Here is a 15,803-nt window from a genome sequence, read left to right as displayed (position 1 = left end):
ATGTTTGCTAACCAACACTGAGGATTTTTTTGCATATTTGATAAAAAAAATATGAACTAATACCCTTTTACTAAGTTTTAAGATTCAAAAGCATTAAAGTAATGTCAGACATGATACACATATGAGACTCAACATGAATTCAAAGTTAAAATAACTACCATTTCCTTAGAGTATAGAACCTAGATCTGCAACTTCACTGTTACAAGGAACTCTGGATAAGAAAATTCTTTTTACCAGGTCAGGTCAGTACTTTCTCTATAACTTACAATCTTAGAGAGAGAGGCCTCGAATACTAAGAGATTTAATAACCTACCTAGTGTCACAGAGCAATCATTTGTCAGAAACGTGACTTGAACTCAGATCAGTCCTCTCTTTACTATGCCATAGCAGTTTCTCAACATTTCTAAAGCTAATTTAAAGATAGGTAGATATATAAATTTTATTAAGAGATATAATTTAGACTCCCAATGTATATTATTAAATATCCAAAATGCTAGAAGTTAATATTTATTCATTGTAATGCCCTTTAAAACACAATAAATAAGAAAAAGCTTGGATGTTGGTGCCTTCTGGAGAATGCTCTCTTGAGTATTTTATTAGGAATTTTCATCCTCTTAAACATTTGCAGAACTGACAGTTTGTTTCTTCCTTCTTCAAATGTTTTTTTCCTGACTTCTTTGATTCTTCTCAAGATTCTCTTACTACATCCCAGATCCTTTGCTAGCTTTCTGTTCTCCTAGTTTAAGACTGTACCCTAAGATCACATCCTATAACCTCTTAACATCATGAATTCCCTTAGAGTTTTCATTCATCTCCCAAGGTTAAGCATCATCTTCTAAGTGAATCCCAAATCCTATATCTTGGATCAAATCTCTTGCCTAAGCTTCAGGGCACTAGGTCCAGAGTCAGGAAAACACAATTTCAAATTTAGCCTCAGACACCTTCTGGCTATGTGTTCTTGGGCAAGTCACTTAACTTGTTTGCCTCAATTTTCTCAACTGTAAAATGAGAGTAAGAACGGTGCCTTACCTCTCCACCCTCAGGGATATTGTGAGGGTCAAATCAAATAACATTTGAAAAATGTTTAGTACAGTGCCTAACATATAGTAGGTATATATAAATATCTAAGCATATATTTCTATAAACTATATAAATATCTCTACCAATAACTATAACCATCATTGCTGTCACATCATCACTGTCATCACTCATCACTGCATCCCTTTCCACCTTTACCAACAGGCTTAGATCATAAATTATTGTTGGAACAGACCATTAAGAGTCCAACCACTCATTTTCACTCCAACCTAGCCCCTCCCCCTATCAGTTTATCAAGCTTCCAGGGCCTCAAAGACTGATGTTTAGGAAACTAGCAAGTCAACCTTCGACTTGGACTTGGTGACTTGGAACGTGGTGAAACAGGAATGTTTGAAGATTTAAGTTCTTTCAATTCTACATTTCTGTGACTCTGATTTTTTTAACTCCTCTCTCCCTGTATTCCTTCACTTACCAACTCTTCCTCTTCTCAGTCCCACTTGGTTATCATCTACTACCTGGTTTACTCTAAGAGTCTCCCCACATCTAATCACCTTCGTAGTTCACAGATTAAGGTTCCTAAAGTCTGCTTTGATCAGAACACATCCTCCTTCAATAGCCCTCCTTGGCTTTCCACTGCCTACTGAATTACAGGCCCATATATGCAAAAGCCTGTAATTAAGGGCCTACTATGAGAAGGGCTTATACTAGGGATACAAAGAATGATGCCACTCTGCAAGAGTTGGTGACATAAAGAGACAGGAACATTAATGACTGCAGTGCAAAGAACAGAAGTGGGTGAAAAGCTGAGGTGCAAGAAAAGTCCTAATGACAAGGCTTGGATGGAAAGAACACAGGAAGGTATCTAAGGGACAGCTTGAGCATCTAAGGTAGAGGGTTCCATTCACAAGGCAGCTAAGTGGCCTTAGGGCCATCTTATCCACACACCACCCTGCTCCCTGACTCCTACCATGTGGACTCTCCTTCATTTGTTTCTGCTCCAGGTTCAAGGACTGAGCCAGGGGGATACAAGAGCCCAGGAGTCCAGGCCCTAGGTTCTGCCAGCTCAGCACCTCTTCTCTGAGAGGACTCCAGGCAACTCTCGACCTAAAACTGGAAAGACTAAGCTCTGAGTCTGATCTTCTACCCCTCACTAGGTGATTTAGGGAGAATTATGTTCCCCCCCAGATATTAAGAGGATATGTGTATTAAGAGGATATCATTCAAAGGAAATATCCCTTTGAAAAAGCAAGAGAAAGTGAGATGGAGCTGGACAGACATACAGATACAAAGGGTCAGACAGAGGGTGGAAAGAATAGGTTCAAGTCATCCTGAGAAGGGCCCAATGCCAAGATCAAGAACTTATCCTTTATTCATTAAGCAATAGGGAGTCCCATAAAGATTCTGAGCAGAGACAAGGAACATCAGAGTGGCAAATTTCAAAGACTACTGGGGCAGGGGTGGGGAGAGAACAAACTAGATCATCATGGATCTAAAGGTGAAACAAGTCACTTTAAAACCAACTGGGAGCTATGAGAAAATTGTTAAGTTAGTCACCTGAGATCACAAAGGTAAATATGCATTAAAAACAAAATATGAATTCAGATCCTCTAACTTCAGAACCCTAAGGAGGTTAAGTGAGTCACCAGAAGTCAAAAAAGGTAAGTATAGGGGCAGCTAGGTGGTGCAATCACCAGCCTTAGAGTCAGGAGGACCTGAGTTCAAATCTAGCCTCAGACACTTATTAATTACCTAGCTGTGTGACCTTGGGCAAGTCACTTATCCCCACTGCCTTGCAAAAAAAAAACCACACACAAAAAAGGTAACTATACATTAAAAGTAAAATTTGAACCACTAACTTCAGAGCCCTAGTGTTCCCCCTGTACCAGGAGGGGAAGGATGAGATAGGAAGACCACTTGGGAGACCATTACAATAATCCAGATGATAAGTAGTGAGGGTATGACTGGTAGCCATGGAAAGGAATTAAGGAAACAGAATTCTAGAAATGGCAATTTATTGCTTATGAGTCAAAAATGACACAAAACCAGATTTAAGGGAAAGGAACGTTAAAGGTGTGGAGCAGGTTTTAGGGAAGAGATAAAAGGTTAAAAAGTTAAGCAAACTGAAGAATAAGGTAAATTTGCTGTGCTGGTGAGACATGAAGATGGATATGAAATAAGCAGAAATGATAGGAGTGAATGTCTTTTTTTTTTTTAAAGTTGAATTGACTTAAAAGGTTTGGGAATCTTCTGTATAGACATCAAAACTAAAGTCTGGGAAGCTGCTGAGATCACCAAAGGAGAAGACAGAAAGAATGGTAAGAGGCAAAACCTAGGGAAAAATTCATGTCTACAAAATGGGAAAAGGCTCAACAGCCTGAGAAGTGCCTGAGATGCCAGAGAAGGAAACAAGATTAAGAATTGTGACCTAGGGTGTCAAATTATGATAGGGAAGAAAAAAATGTCACTTTAAGTGACAAGGAAAAAAAGGGAGAAAGAAGAAATTTACATGTTAAAAAGGAACAGCAATTTGTACAAAGCAGCTTTATAATTTCATGAGTAATTTTTTTTTATTTTACTATATCATGGAAATAATTGTTTTATGCTATAAATTTAAAAATAAGTATGAAAAATTAAAAAAGAAAAATTGTGGTAAGTGATCTTTCTAAGAAGTTTCAGGGGCAGCTAGGTGGCTCAGTAGATTGAGCACTGGCCCTGGAGTCAGGAGGACCTGAGTTCAAATTCAGCCTCAGACACTTAATAATTATGTGACCATGGGCAAGTCATTTAACGCCATAACTTTGCCTATACCCCCCCCCAAAAAAACTGCTTCAGTTAGAATGAATAAAAAGGAAATAGGAAGGGTTGAGGAATTGGAGGAAAGGAGATGCTGGGTATAGACTATACTTTCCTCAACTTCTGGAGCAGAAGAAAGGGCAGAGATAAGATTGTCTTTCCTTGTCTGATTAGAAGCATTCAAGAGCCTTTGGATTCTGGCCCCAAATCACGTTTCCCATCCTCTTATTTCTTACTGCCTTATAAAAGAGGCTCCCTACTCTCTAGTCAGACTGATGTTTGTCCTTCATTCTCAAAGACAAGCACATGAACTGGATTTGAGTGATGGTGTGCTGAGCTAAGTCACTGGCCTCACTTTCTCCCTCAGAGTCATCTGGGTCCAGTGGCCAGACATGAATCAGAATTACAGGAGATGGCCCTGGATTCGAGGCAAATCGGGTTTAAGTGACTTTCAAGGTCAAGTATATATGAGGCTGGACTCAATACCTGTCCTCTTGACTCCTATCCCCTGAGTCACCAGCTGCCCCCTCTAGCCAGACTTCTTCCTTGGAACTCCAAAAAATGTCCTGGATTTTCTCCCTTCCCAAGACTTTGTCAAACTTTTTATCAACAATGCCCTCTCATTCTATACATATATATATATATATATATATATATATATATATATATATATGCCCATCAAATCTTATTCTTCCTTCATGCCTGGCTCAAGTTCCATTTTCTCTATGAAGACTTCTCTGATCACCCTAAACAAATGTGGTCTTGCCCTCCCTGAACCCTCTGTAACATTCATTCACCTGGTATCTCAGAGTATAACAATTCCTGTCTTATCTTGGAGACTCAACACTGAGCTTTGAGAGTGCTGATCATATCTTCTTTAGGAGTTGATCTCCTTTATTCCCCCAGTACAAATATCTGCAAATTGAATGAGTTAGCTAGAGAGATACTGCTCATTATGTGACCATACCTCCACCCCTGGAGGCCACTTTTCTCTCAGTTAGGAGCAATGTTTCAACCAAATTGTGTAGTCCATCAACCCTAAGGATTACCTGGCTTAAATCTTTCCTTCATCACTTCCTTGCTTTCCACTTCCTAGGAAATTAGGACCTGGAACTGCACCCACCCTCCTTCACACTTCTCTATTCTTACCACAAACAATTACATAATTCCAACTTGGGCCATCTATATCTGATTCACACATAGTCCTCTTAGGAATCTCTAGTTCAAACTTCAATGTAGAGATAAGGATTCAGAGGCCCAGAGGGAAGAAACAATCTTGGTGATTAGAATCTACAAACAATCTACAAATGTAGCTGAAATGCTGCAAATTTATACTGAAAACAGGAGGAAACAACCACTGCAAAGAAATCCTTATTTTTTCAGACCTCACTGTAGTTCTTGCTTCCCCCAAGGAAGTCCACCCTTAAAATAATTTCCTTTTCTCTAATTTCTCAAAGCATTAAATTAACTTTTAACATTTGTAATTTATATTACTCTGAGTTACTTAAATCCAATTCTCCCATAATTCAAGTTATCACTCAGTGATGTCACTGATCCTCAGAGAACAAACAATTTATATTATGGTTGGCGGTTTAAATGCCTCATTATCTCCCCTATTAGATTATAAAATTAAGGAGTCAAATAGAAAAAGAAATCATCCTTAATGAACACTGAGGCAAATATTTTAAGGAAGGAGGAGCTATACATGATTTTATCGTGAAATTCCCAGTGGGATTTAGTTTGTTTTATTGTTATTAAAATGAATTATGAGGAAAGTTGTCAGTGTTTTTTCAGTTTTTCAAAAGATAAATCAGTGCATACATATGATTTTGCATCCACATTTTCAAATTATTTTTAAATATGGCCATGCAAATGTTCCACAGGTTGAGCTTTTTTTTTTAGGTTTTTGCAAGACAATAGGGTTAAGTGGCTTGTCCAAGGCCACACAGCTAGGTAATTAAGTATCTGAGATTGTATTTGAACTCAGGTCCTCCTGACTCCAGGGTCAGTGCTCTATCCCCACATGTTGATCTTTTAACAGTACATTACATATACTGTCCAATCCCCATGGTTGGCTTAGCTATTTCCTTAATTTTGTGCATTTGGCTTATTTTTAAATGTTTCACTACTGCAAACAGTACTATAGTGTAAGATTTCAGAGACAGCTTTTTTTCTGTTCTGTTGAATTACAAAAATTGCAGTTGCAGTTTCATTAGAAACATACAGCAATTCAGCCTCATTTATGGGTTGACTGTGGAACCTAATCACCATTTTACAATATTGCTTCTTTGGGGAAATATATTCTGAGTTCTAAACAATTAACTTAAAAATAGGCTTGGGTTCCAAAAGCCTTAATTAGGAAATTAAAAGTTTCCAAGAATGAATCTCTGCTCCCTGACAATAGCAGTGCATGAGTTCTGCCATATGTGAACTCTAAATTATGTATGTATGTATGTATGTATGTATGTGAAGCTGCTGGTAGAATCTCTCCTTTTATTCATACTTCAACAGTTATTTAAACTCTTAGAACTAAACATATGTAAATCCAAAATTTAAATGGGAAAAAAAGACAATAATCTAAGTTCATTTCCTCAAATGAGTGAATATATGATCACTAACGGAAAATAGCCTTAATTTACAACTGGACGAAGAGGACAGTGGCTTTTCTATTATTACATTTTACTTTGTTTTGGTGTTTGGTATAAACATCTCTAATATTTACTAATGAAATCAGCACCTGTACTACAACTTGAGACAGACGTGTCCAGCACTTGGGCCACAATGGCAAGTAGGCTCAAATGTGGGCAGAATGCCTACATAAGAGTCATTTAAATCTTTTCTGCTATTAGACTTGAATCCAGGTCTTCCTCACCACTACTACCAGCTGCCTCTCTATTACTACCAAATTATGAATTATATAGATTTCTATAATTTATCAGATTATATTTTTCCCAGTGCCAAAGACTGGATATACAAATGATTCACTTAACAAATGGAATCTTTACTTGGCATAATTTTGGCCAAAAGAACTTTTCCCTGAACTATCTCAAAGCCAAACTCTATTCCTAGTTTTAGTAATATTTATTAGCAAAAGAATAATATTGTAATTATAAGCAGTAATAATATCACTTTTATATATTGCTTTACGGTTAACCCTGATGAAGTGGATCATGCAATTATTATTATTATTCCCCATTACAGATGAATAAACTATAAAACAACCAACAAGCAGCAAAATAAAGATTTCTCTGTAGTATGGAAAGAACACTGAATTTGAAATCAGAGGCATTTTGTTGGAATCCTGGCCTTGCCCCTAACTACCTGTTGGATCTTGGTCAAACCACTCTCTGGGTCTCAGCTTTCTCACCTGTAAAACGGGATGGGGGGGGGAGGTTCTGGAGAACTTTCTATCCCTAGATAGAGGGTCCTATAAACTGGATAATCTCTAAGGTCCCTCTCTCCCCATGGAGAGAGAAAGAACCATTCAACTCTTAAATCTGAGTCTAACATTCCATTAACTCCCCAAATCACTATTTAATGATCTACAGAAAAAAAAAGGCTCTAAATGTATGGTCACACTTTCATCTGTGTGATCTTAGGCAAGACATTTGTCTGTCTCTCTCCCTGTCTATATACACATACAATATACATTTATATGTGATATATTTTGCATATGATATAATGTATTTTACATATTGTTCTATATATTGTGCATTTAAACATTTATATCATTGTATATCATATGTAACATATTCTATATTTATCATATAGTTTTACATATTACATAATGATGCAAGATCACATAATCATATGGCTTTTATATGTCACATATATTTGTTTACATGTTACAATATCAATATTCTATTAAATGAAAGAGTTGGATTTGACCCCTAAGGTCCCTATCAGCTCTCAGATTATGTCATTCTAGAGCAGTACTATACAAGAGGTACACTTCAAATAAGACCAAGAATAAAAATAAAAACAATAGTTGTTTCAGGTGTGACATATTCAAAAACTAGGGGCTTGTAGAAGAATAAAGACTAAAAAGAGCAAGTCATAATTATATTCCACATTGGGGTTTTTAAAGGGTTGTGGCCTTTGCTTGAGTTGTTTCATTTATCTAGATAGTGATTCAATATATGTTAACTAATCATCACTGAATGCTCACTAGGGGCACTGCACAAAATACAGCAGAAAGATTATTTTTTTCCTTATGTACAAATCTCACTACCCACCTTGTTTGCTACAAAAGGTAAAAAAAAAATCAGTTTCAGGGGTGGCTAGGTGGCGCAGTGGATAGAGCACTGGCCTTGGAGTCAGGAGTACCTGAGTTCAAATCTGGCCTCAGACACTTAATAATTACCTAGCTGTGTAACCTTGGGCAAGCCACTTAACCCCATTGGCTTGAAAAATCTAAAAAAAATATCAGTTTCTACTGTAATAATTTCAACCAATATTTTAAAATTTTTAGTCTAATTCTAAGAATATGAATTTTTATCAAATCAGACTTAAATTACAAGAATGAAATAGCAATACAGTATATAGTATAGGGAAGAGGTATCAAAGAAGTGGCCCATGGGCAGCACAAGGCCTTTAATATATTCTCCAGTGTACCAACAGAACCAGATAAAAAAGCAACTGAGAAACAATTAACAAAATAAAAATATAGTAAAACATAAATGCTATTTTTACACTAAGTGAACATAATTAGAGATTATGTTAATAGTCATAATCACTTTAAATTTTAAAAAATAAAAACTATTCTTAAAAAAACCTAAGTTAATATATAGCTTTCAGAGATCATTTTTTGGTTTGCTACTACCACAGATTTTGTAGATAGAGTAGATAAGCTGGAAGGAAAGAAGATCTGTGTTCAAGTCCTAATTAAGAGACCAGTTCTATTTCATTGTCAACTGTTTCCCCAGAACCTAGCAAAAGGCCTTTGGTGCACAGAAGACACTAGATGACACTTGCTAAATTGAATCCATACTAAGATCAGGGACTGATAGCTTTATTCCTTGATGTGTCAGGCAACTCTGCAAGATGAATTACAGATGAGTTGTCATATCTGTCTCAGTAGAGGGAGTTTCTGCAACTGGAAATTTCCTACATGTTAGGTCAGGACAAAGAAAGGATTTTATTATTTTTGTTACCAAATATCAGTGTGAAATTGTTCACTTTTCTCTATCAAAAGTCTATTCTAAAAGCACAAAGTAGGCATTTTAATATATTTTTATTTGACTAATCAATTACATTTTCTATTGACATTAGGGCATGGACAGAGGTCCTTGAATTTCAAAGTTTATTCTAAGAAAGTGAATCTCTACTGGTTGTTCTCTCCAAGTTGAAGACTCTTGAGGACCAAAAGACTGTGCATTGATTTTCAGAGGAACCATCCATTTAAGGGCAGAGTGGCTCATCATTTAGAAGGGTTGCTTTATTTGGCCATAAAAAAAAATGTATGTCTTTCATTTTTGAAGACCACAACATCAATCATGACAAGCATATGAACTGTATTTGAGTGGAGGGTGCTGTGCTAGGTAATCAGTCTCACTTTCTCCTGGCATCAGGGTTACATGACTTGTCCAAGGTCACACAGCTAAAGTGTCAAGTGTCAGAGGCCGGATTCAAACTCTGATACTCCTCACTCCAAGGCCAGTGCACTATCCACTGAGCACCTAGCTACCCCTCAAAAATCATGAACTTGGGAACTGAATGAAGTGAAACAAGTGTATAGTCTGCCTCCTTAGAGGTGCACAAAAGAAAACAGAGGTCTAAGGAAATACAGTTTATGATAGATTAAAACTCAATTTCAATGTGTATCAACTTTTGAGAGGAGACAGCAAAATGTTTAGAGTTGGCCTCTGAGTCAGAATGACTAATGCTCAGTCTGGGTGATCCTGGGAAAGTCACTGGACAGGTCACATTTGTAAATGAAAAACCATGATCTACATTACCATGGACAACTTAGTTTCTAGGGATTTCTTTATGAAAGAAATCTCAATTCTACTAAAAGGAAAAAAAAAATCACACATTTAAAATACTAATATTTACAGTGACTTTACTCACAAGAATCTAGCGTGATAGTTATCATCCCTAAATGAAGGACTATGAGACTCAAAGACTGTATGATGCCCTACCCATACATATACTAAGTAGCAAAGCAGAACCTGAACCCAGAGTTTCTTAATTCCAAGCCAAATCCAATTCTTTATCTACAAAGCTAAGCTATATTTCCTCTAAAATATCAAAGGGCAAAACAGCCCCAAGATTTCCCTAATTAACTTTTTTTTAAGATTTTTAAGATTTTGGCTTGCCCAAGGCCACACAGCTAGGTAATTATTAAGTGTCTGAGGTAGGATTTAAACCCAGTACTCCTGACACCAAGGCCAGTGCTCTATCCAATGTGCCACCTAGCTGCCCCCCTAATTAACTTCTAAAAAATTTCTAAAGTTAGAGAAATTTATAAATCACCTACCCTAACCCATTACTTTAGAGATGAGTAAAACTGAGGTCCTGGGTTAAGTAATTAACTTAATTAAGGGCATAGTTACTAAAGGGTAAAGACCCAATTCTAGTTACACAGCACATAAGGGTCTTTTTGATTTCAAACTCTGATCTCTTTCCTCTTCCACATGTTGTTTCTTATTATTATATCTACAATGTTAAAAAAAAATACCTATGCAATCTTTAAACCTAGGCAGAAAGTCATTGTTGCCTGAAAAATTCACATTCCACACAAATGCATTAAGTTTTACCAATTCAGGTACCATCATTCAGTTCAGGGCAAAATGAATTTATTTGTTAAAAGCATTATGGCTCCTCAGTATTTAAAGCACTGGAAAGTTTTCCTCCTTCTACCCTCCCTCCATCAAAAACAACTCTTCCTTTAAAAGAAAAAAACTGCTTCTTTCAGAGGAAACCAATCGGAATCATTAAAAGGACTTAGGCCTGAGATGAAAGTTTATTTGTTTCCTAAGCTAACTTTCAAAGAAACCCTGAACCAAAAACTTGAGGCAGGCTTTAAAACAATTCCACTCTCACAAAAGGCTGAGCCCAGACTCCCCATTTTGAAGGAGACTCACTTCGAGCTTCTCCAACCACCAGGCCTGTGGTGGAGTCCTTTCAAGAGCCTATACCTCGGGCGGCTGAGACGACTCACAGCCTTCCAGGCTACCTGCTTACCTTGCCCTCTAAATAACACTACTAGGTTTGTTTGTTTGTTTGTTTGTTTGTTTTCAAAATAAACCGGAAGCCCAGTTAATTCATTAAGCAGCACTTGCTTTTTAAACCCCCGAAACTTTAAAATAAATGATGCAGATACTAGAGAGAGTGTATGTTTCCCGGGATTCCCAATTCTGCAATTCCTTGAAGCAAGAAGTTAACTTTTAAAGAGAGAACAGTTTAGGGGGATGAGGTGAGGGGCAAGCAGCAGCACTTTGCACGAGGCTCAAGCTGCAAACCCACCTTTCAGTCCCCAAGGCTTGGATTTAACTTGTGGCTCCTAGACAATGGCCCGGTCTCCCAAGGACCGCAGCCTGGTTCTGGCCCTACAAGCAAGCCCCCCCCCTTTCTCTCCCACCCCATCTCCTAAGGCCTAAGCCTGGGTTTGTACTATTTTGCTCTTCGGGGGTTCTGCTTGCTTCATGCTACATCACTTAGTCCAAAGTTTAACACACACACACACACACACACACACACGTGTGTCTTATTTTGCTCGGTGCGCCTCAGTCCACCGACCCCGGCCATGGGCCATCCCCCCCAGGCAGGACAAGCGGTCCTCGCGCCCCACCCCCGGGCCTGGGCTCTGGGCACGGCTCAGTCGGGGTCCCCCCCCTTCCCAACCTCCAAAGGCAGAATGGCTCAACTCCGGCCCCCGCAACCCTGGGGCTGCAGGGCCAGCGGGCCGGAGTCCACCGGCCGCAGGCTCCAACCTCCAGCCCCGACTTCTGCTTCGGACAAACTTTCCTGGAAAGTCCGCGGCGGCCAGGGGGACCCGAGCCCCGCTGCGGCTCACCTTTACGCTGCCCGAGTGGCGGGGCAAGAGCTGCGGCGACACCTATGCAGGAGGTCGCGCTCTAGCATGGTCTCCGGCGGTCCCGGGCAGCCCGACCCCGCTCCTCCCCGGGCCGGCCCCGCGCCCGCTCCCCCAGACTCTCGGGAGTCCCAGTCCTGGCCGCTCTCCCGGGAGTCCGGGAGCCCTCTTACGCTCTCGAGGTGCCGGAGGGAGATCCCTCCGCCTGCTGCAACTTACATGCGTGCCGGCGCTCATTTCTGTGGCATGAAAAAAAAAAGAAAGAAAGAAAGGAAGAAAAAACTAAACCGCACACTTTCCCAGACTCCCGGACTCTGAACCATATGGCTCCTAAATGATTATACCCTGCAGATCAAAGATCCACGCTCTTGCTTTTATAGAAGCACATTCACTAGGGGGAAGGGACAAGCCAGCACTTAGGGCTTTCTGTTTTTCCTTTTTTTTTTTTTTTTTTTTTGATCTACCCTTCTAAGAATGGTTTTGAACGCCGTAAGGCGGCTTGGATTTTTCCTAAAAATTTAAAATGCACACCAGTATTTTGGTCTGGACCCAAACGAGTCTTTAAAAAGGAGGAATACCCTCCCTGACTCCAACTGGTAAAAAATCTGCAAATTAGTCCTTAAATAGACATCCACAGACTGCCTTCTCTTCAAACTTAAAACTCCATCAGTGCTCTACAAACCTAGCAAATTCCTCCACCCAGACTGGAACCAAATAGTCCGGCGGGGGGGGGGGGGGGGGGCGGTCAGGGAATGGAAATGTTTCGCCAGTAGTTTTGGATGAAGCCTGAACCCACATCTGCCTAAAGCCACCACGAGGGGAAACTGAAGCACTCAACTGCCATCCGAGGACCGAACTTCAGTATTTGCCAAATACTTAAGTCAAAACATCAATCTGGCCAAGTCCAAGACAGTTTGCAATCAAAGCCAGCGCGTTATTTAAAATTCCCGGCGGGGTCAATGAGGAGGTGAGGCATAGAAGAGGGAGGGCCAGGAGGCGGAAGAAGAGGGAAGAGGAGTAGGCGAGAGGGAAAGAAACAGACCCAGACAGTCAGAGTCACCAGAACAAATATGAAAAATCCAACCGGAAGCTAAAAGGCACAGACTAGGAAGTCCATTGAGAAGAGAGGTCTGAGATGATTCCCAACTCCGGTAACTTCATTCTAGCTCACAGAATGGTGCAGTGTTCCTTCATAGACTTCATCCCATCGTTTATAGAAGAAATATTTCCCAATGAGTTCAATCAGAGGTGGATGCATCTAAAGCTAGTCTTTGAGTCTCAGTTTTCCCCATCTCTAAAATGAGGAGGTTGGGCTAGCATCTCTCGGATCCTTTGCCAGCTATTATTTTATTAGTTGTCTCTGTGGATGTAAAGATGGGGTCTCCCAAAGGAAGGTGAGGCTTATTTCAGAAAACTGGTTCCCATCTACTCACCATGATAAGGATGAAAAGAAAATTATTTCCCTGGGAGAGAGCTGAGGGAAAAAGAGAACCCTATTGCAGACTGCAAGGGAGAAGGAAGGCAATAATGTTTTCCTGTATTAGAAAGGCAGGTTCCTTGCTTCAAAGGTTATTCTTCAAATCACCATCTCCTCAGTGACCTTAATATTGATACTCGCAGACTAAGAATGTAGAACAGATTTGTGGCAAAGGGGGGGAATACAAGACATCAAGCATCTGTTGATGGCGTTAAACAACACTGCATTTTCCTCAGCAGTAGGAACACACACACACACACACACACACAAACACACACAGACACACGAGATTCTCAGCAGGATTACAAAGATTAAACCAAAGTTACAAACGTGTAGTCATCCTCTCCTGGTCAATTTGATTTATATGCCAGACCACAAACAGAGAGTACCTGAATGGATGAAAGTCTATGCATCTCTGACCATTAATAGTATGTACAAAATACAACCACAATTCTCACTTTCTAAAAGAGAAATTGAATGCGGCAGTATTGCCACCTCCCCAGAACTAAAGGTATATAGTAAAGAGGCACTGGTGTAGGCAACCACACATCAAAGCCCAATGGTCCCAAAGAATCCCTAGGAGTAGGCTATTTGTTAATAAATAATGGCGCATAATCAGAGGGAAATATTTTGCTTGGGAATTCCGGTTTGCCAAGCTACCTGAGAAACCAGGAGTTGGAGGTATCACCCCAGGATCACCTCCAACTCCCGCCAGAGATTACAGAGCCGCACATTTTGTAAGCATTGGTGCTGCCACGTTTTTGGTATTTTGAATTGATCGGTTAAACCCAAATGCCAGGAAGATCAATGAGGGGTGATTTTATCTACCACCAAAATCCTCCCATCGGGGACCAAGGGATCAAGATAATCCCATTTAATGCCCAACTCTGTCTTTGTATCGTAGATTTAAGTGGTCTCTGGAAATACTATACCAGGGGGTGCCATAACAGCAGGCGCCTGCCTACATGTTCATCCCACAAGCCACAGGCTCCCCCACTATATATACACAGAGCCCCCCTGCTTTGCCGCACAAGTGAGGCTAGAAAACGAGAACTGAAAAGATAAGCAGCAGGTAGAGGTGGGGTGTACAAGAGAAGTGGATGGACAGCCTTCCACCAGGTCCCTGGAGTGTCCGGACACTACCGAAGTTTGCTGTCTGCGCAAGGAAAGCAGCACCTAGTCGCCTTGCCCGCCTACATTTACTAGAGGGCGCTGCATCACAATACATCACCTGGTCCCCGGGTTCTCTTTCCCAGGGCACCATTTCTATAACAAGTTATACTCAAAAATAATGCAAAAGCAGCCTATCTTTGCAGGGTTTTATTTTGAATTGCCCCGTATTTTGTGCATTTTTTAGAGCTACCCACATACACGTTTACCGACGTGTTAGGTGTAGGTAATGCGCACCTACTTTCTTGTGTCTTTGGGCAAATGAAGGTAGTCTCAAATTCAGGGTTCATTTTAAACCGAAAAAAACAACAACAAAATAGAAAAAGAAGAATTAAACAGTGTGCACTCACCAGGCCGGCGAAAGCCTCCACGCTCCACTTTAAAAGTGTCCTACGGCTTCGTTAATCCACTCTCCCCACGATCGATTAAAGAGCCCCCAAAACCCAGAAAGTCCCAACTTTCCCCCCTCCTTGCGTTCTTCAGCATTTCCCCAAAGAAAATGAGACCCGCCGCTGCTCCCCGCTTCCAGGAAGCCGCATTGCCGAAGCCTCGGGGCCGATCTTCGAAGTTGCCCAGGGAAAGGGAGACCAAGAGGGAGAGAGCTGGAGCAAATAATGGAGGGAGAGGAAATCCAAGTTGTTCAGGACATGTCCAGGCAGCGAGTGGGCCCGCGGAGCAGACTCGCAGCGGGGCGCTGCGGCGGCTCCCACTCCGCTTTCTTACTCACTCCCTCTTGGACTTGGCTCAATGGAAAGGGTTTTGGGGAAGGGGGGGGAGAAGGGGAGAGGGAGGGGTGAGGCTTGGAGACGTCACGGCCCCTCCCTCTCTCTTTCCCTCCCTTCCTCCTCCACACCTCTGGACAGTCAAGATTCCCCAGCTGTGTGGGCCACAGCAAAAGAGGCCGCCGCGGCGGCTGCTTGGTCTGTCTGTCTGTCTGCCTGCCTGACCACCTGCTCCGTCTCTCTTTCTAGAGGACGTCTCCTCTCATTCCCCTCCAACCGGCCCTCACTCCTGTTGGCGGTGCCCTGGGAGCCCCTGAGTGGGAGGCTCCCTCCTTCCTCTGCAAACCCTAAGGCTGTGTTGCTCAGGCAAGTGATGGGCTTCCTTTTTTTCTGCAGCCCGGGATTAGTTGCAACATGTTGCTAGTCCAATTCCTGCAAGGTTCGTCAATAAGCATCTTGGAGTTAGAATTGCTTTCTAGACACTTTCGAGACACTCACTGACTTTCTCCTTTAACCTTCAACTTTGACTGTTTTGGTTTCGGACTAAGCTGCTTATATTGGAGCTAAC

At 40.9% G+C, this 15,803-nt stretch overlaps 1 protein-coding gene across 3 annotated transcripts in view; it reads right to left on the bottom strand.

The window, feature by feature from the left end:
• The window catches only part of FAT1 (FAT atypical cadherin 1), a 170,871-nt gene extending 155,621 nt beyond the window's left edge, over positions 1 to 15,250 (bottom strand). For 2 of the 3 annotated variants that reach the window (XM_074228791.1, XM_074228793.1), the window contains exon 1: positions 14,864 to 15,250. The gene's annotated coding sequence lies outside the window, so the exon portion shown is untranslated. Of the gene's footprint in view, positions 1 to 11,848; positions 11,950 to 14,863 lie in introns of those variants that run through there. The other variant, XM_074228792.1, reaches the window with a different exon arrangement.
• Positions 15,251 to 15,803: the final 553 nt, after the last annotated feature.

The sequence above is a fragment of the Macrotis lagotis genome, chromosome 3 (genome assembly GCF_037893015.1).
Source record: "Macrotis lagotis isolate mMagLag1 chromosome 3, bilby.v1.9.chrom.fasta, whole genome shotgun sequence".
Classification (NCBI taxonomy): Eukaryota; Metazoa; Chordata; class Mammalia; order Peramelemorphia; family Peramelidae; genus Macrotis; species Macrotis lagotis.
Note: the sequence above shows the minus strand (reverse complement) of the source record. Positions and strands in the feature narration are given on the sequence as shown.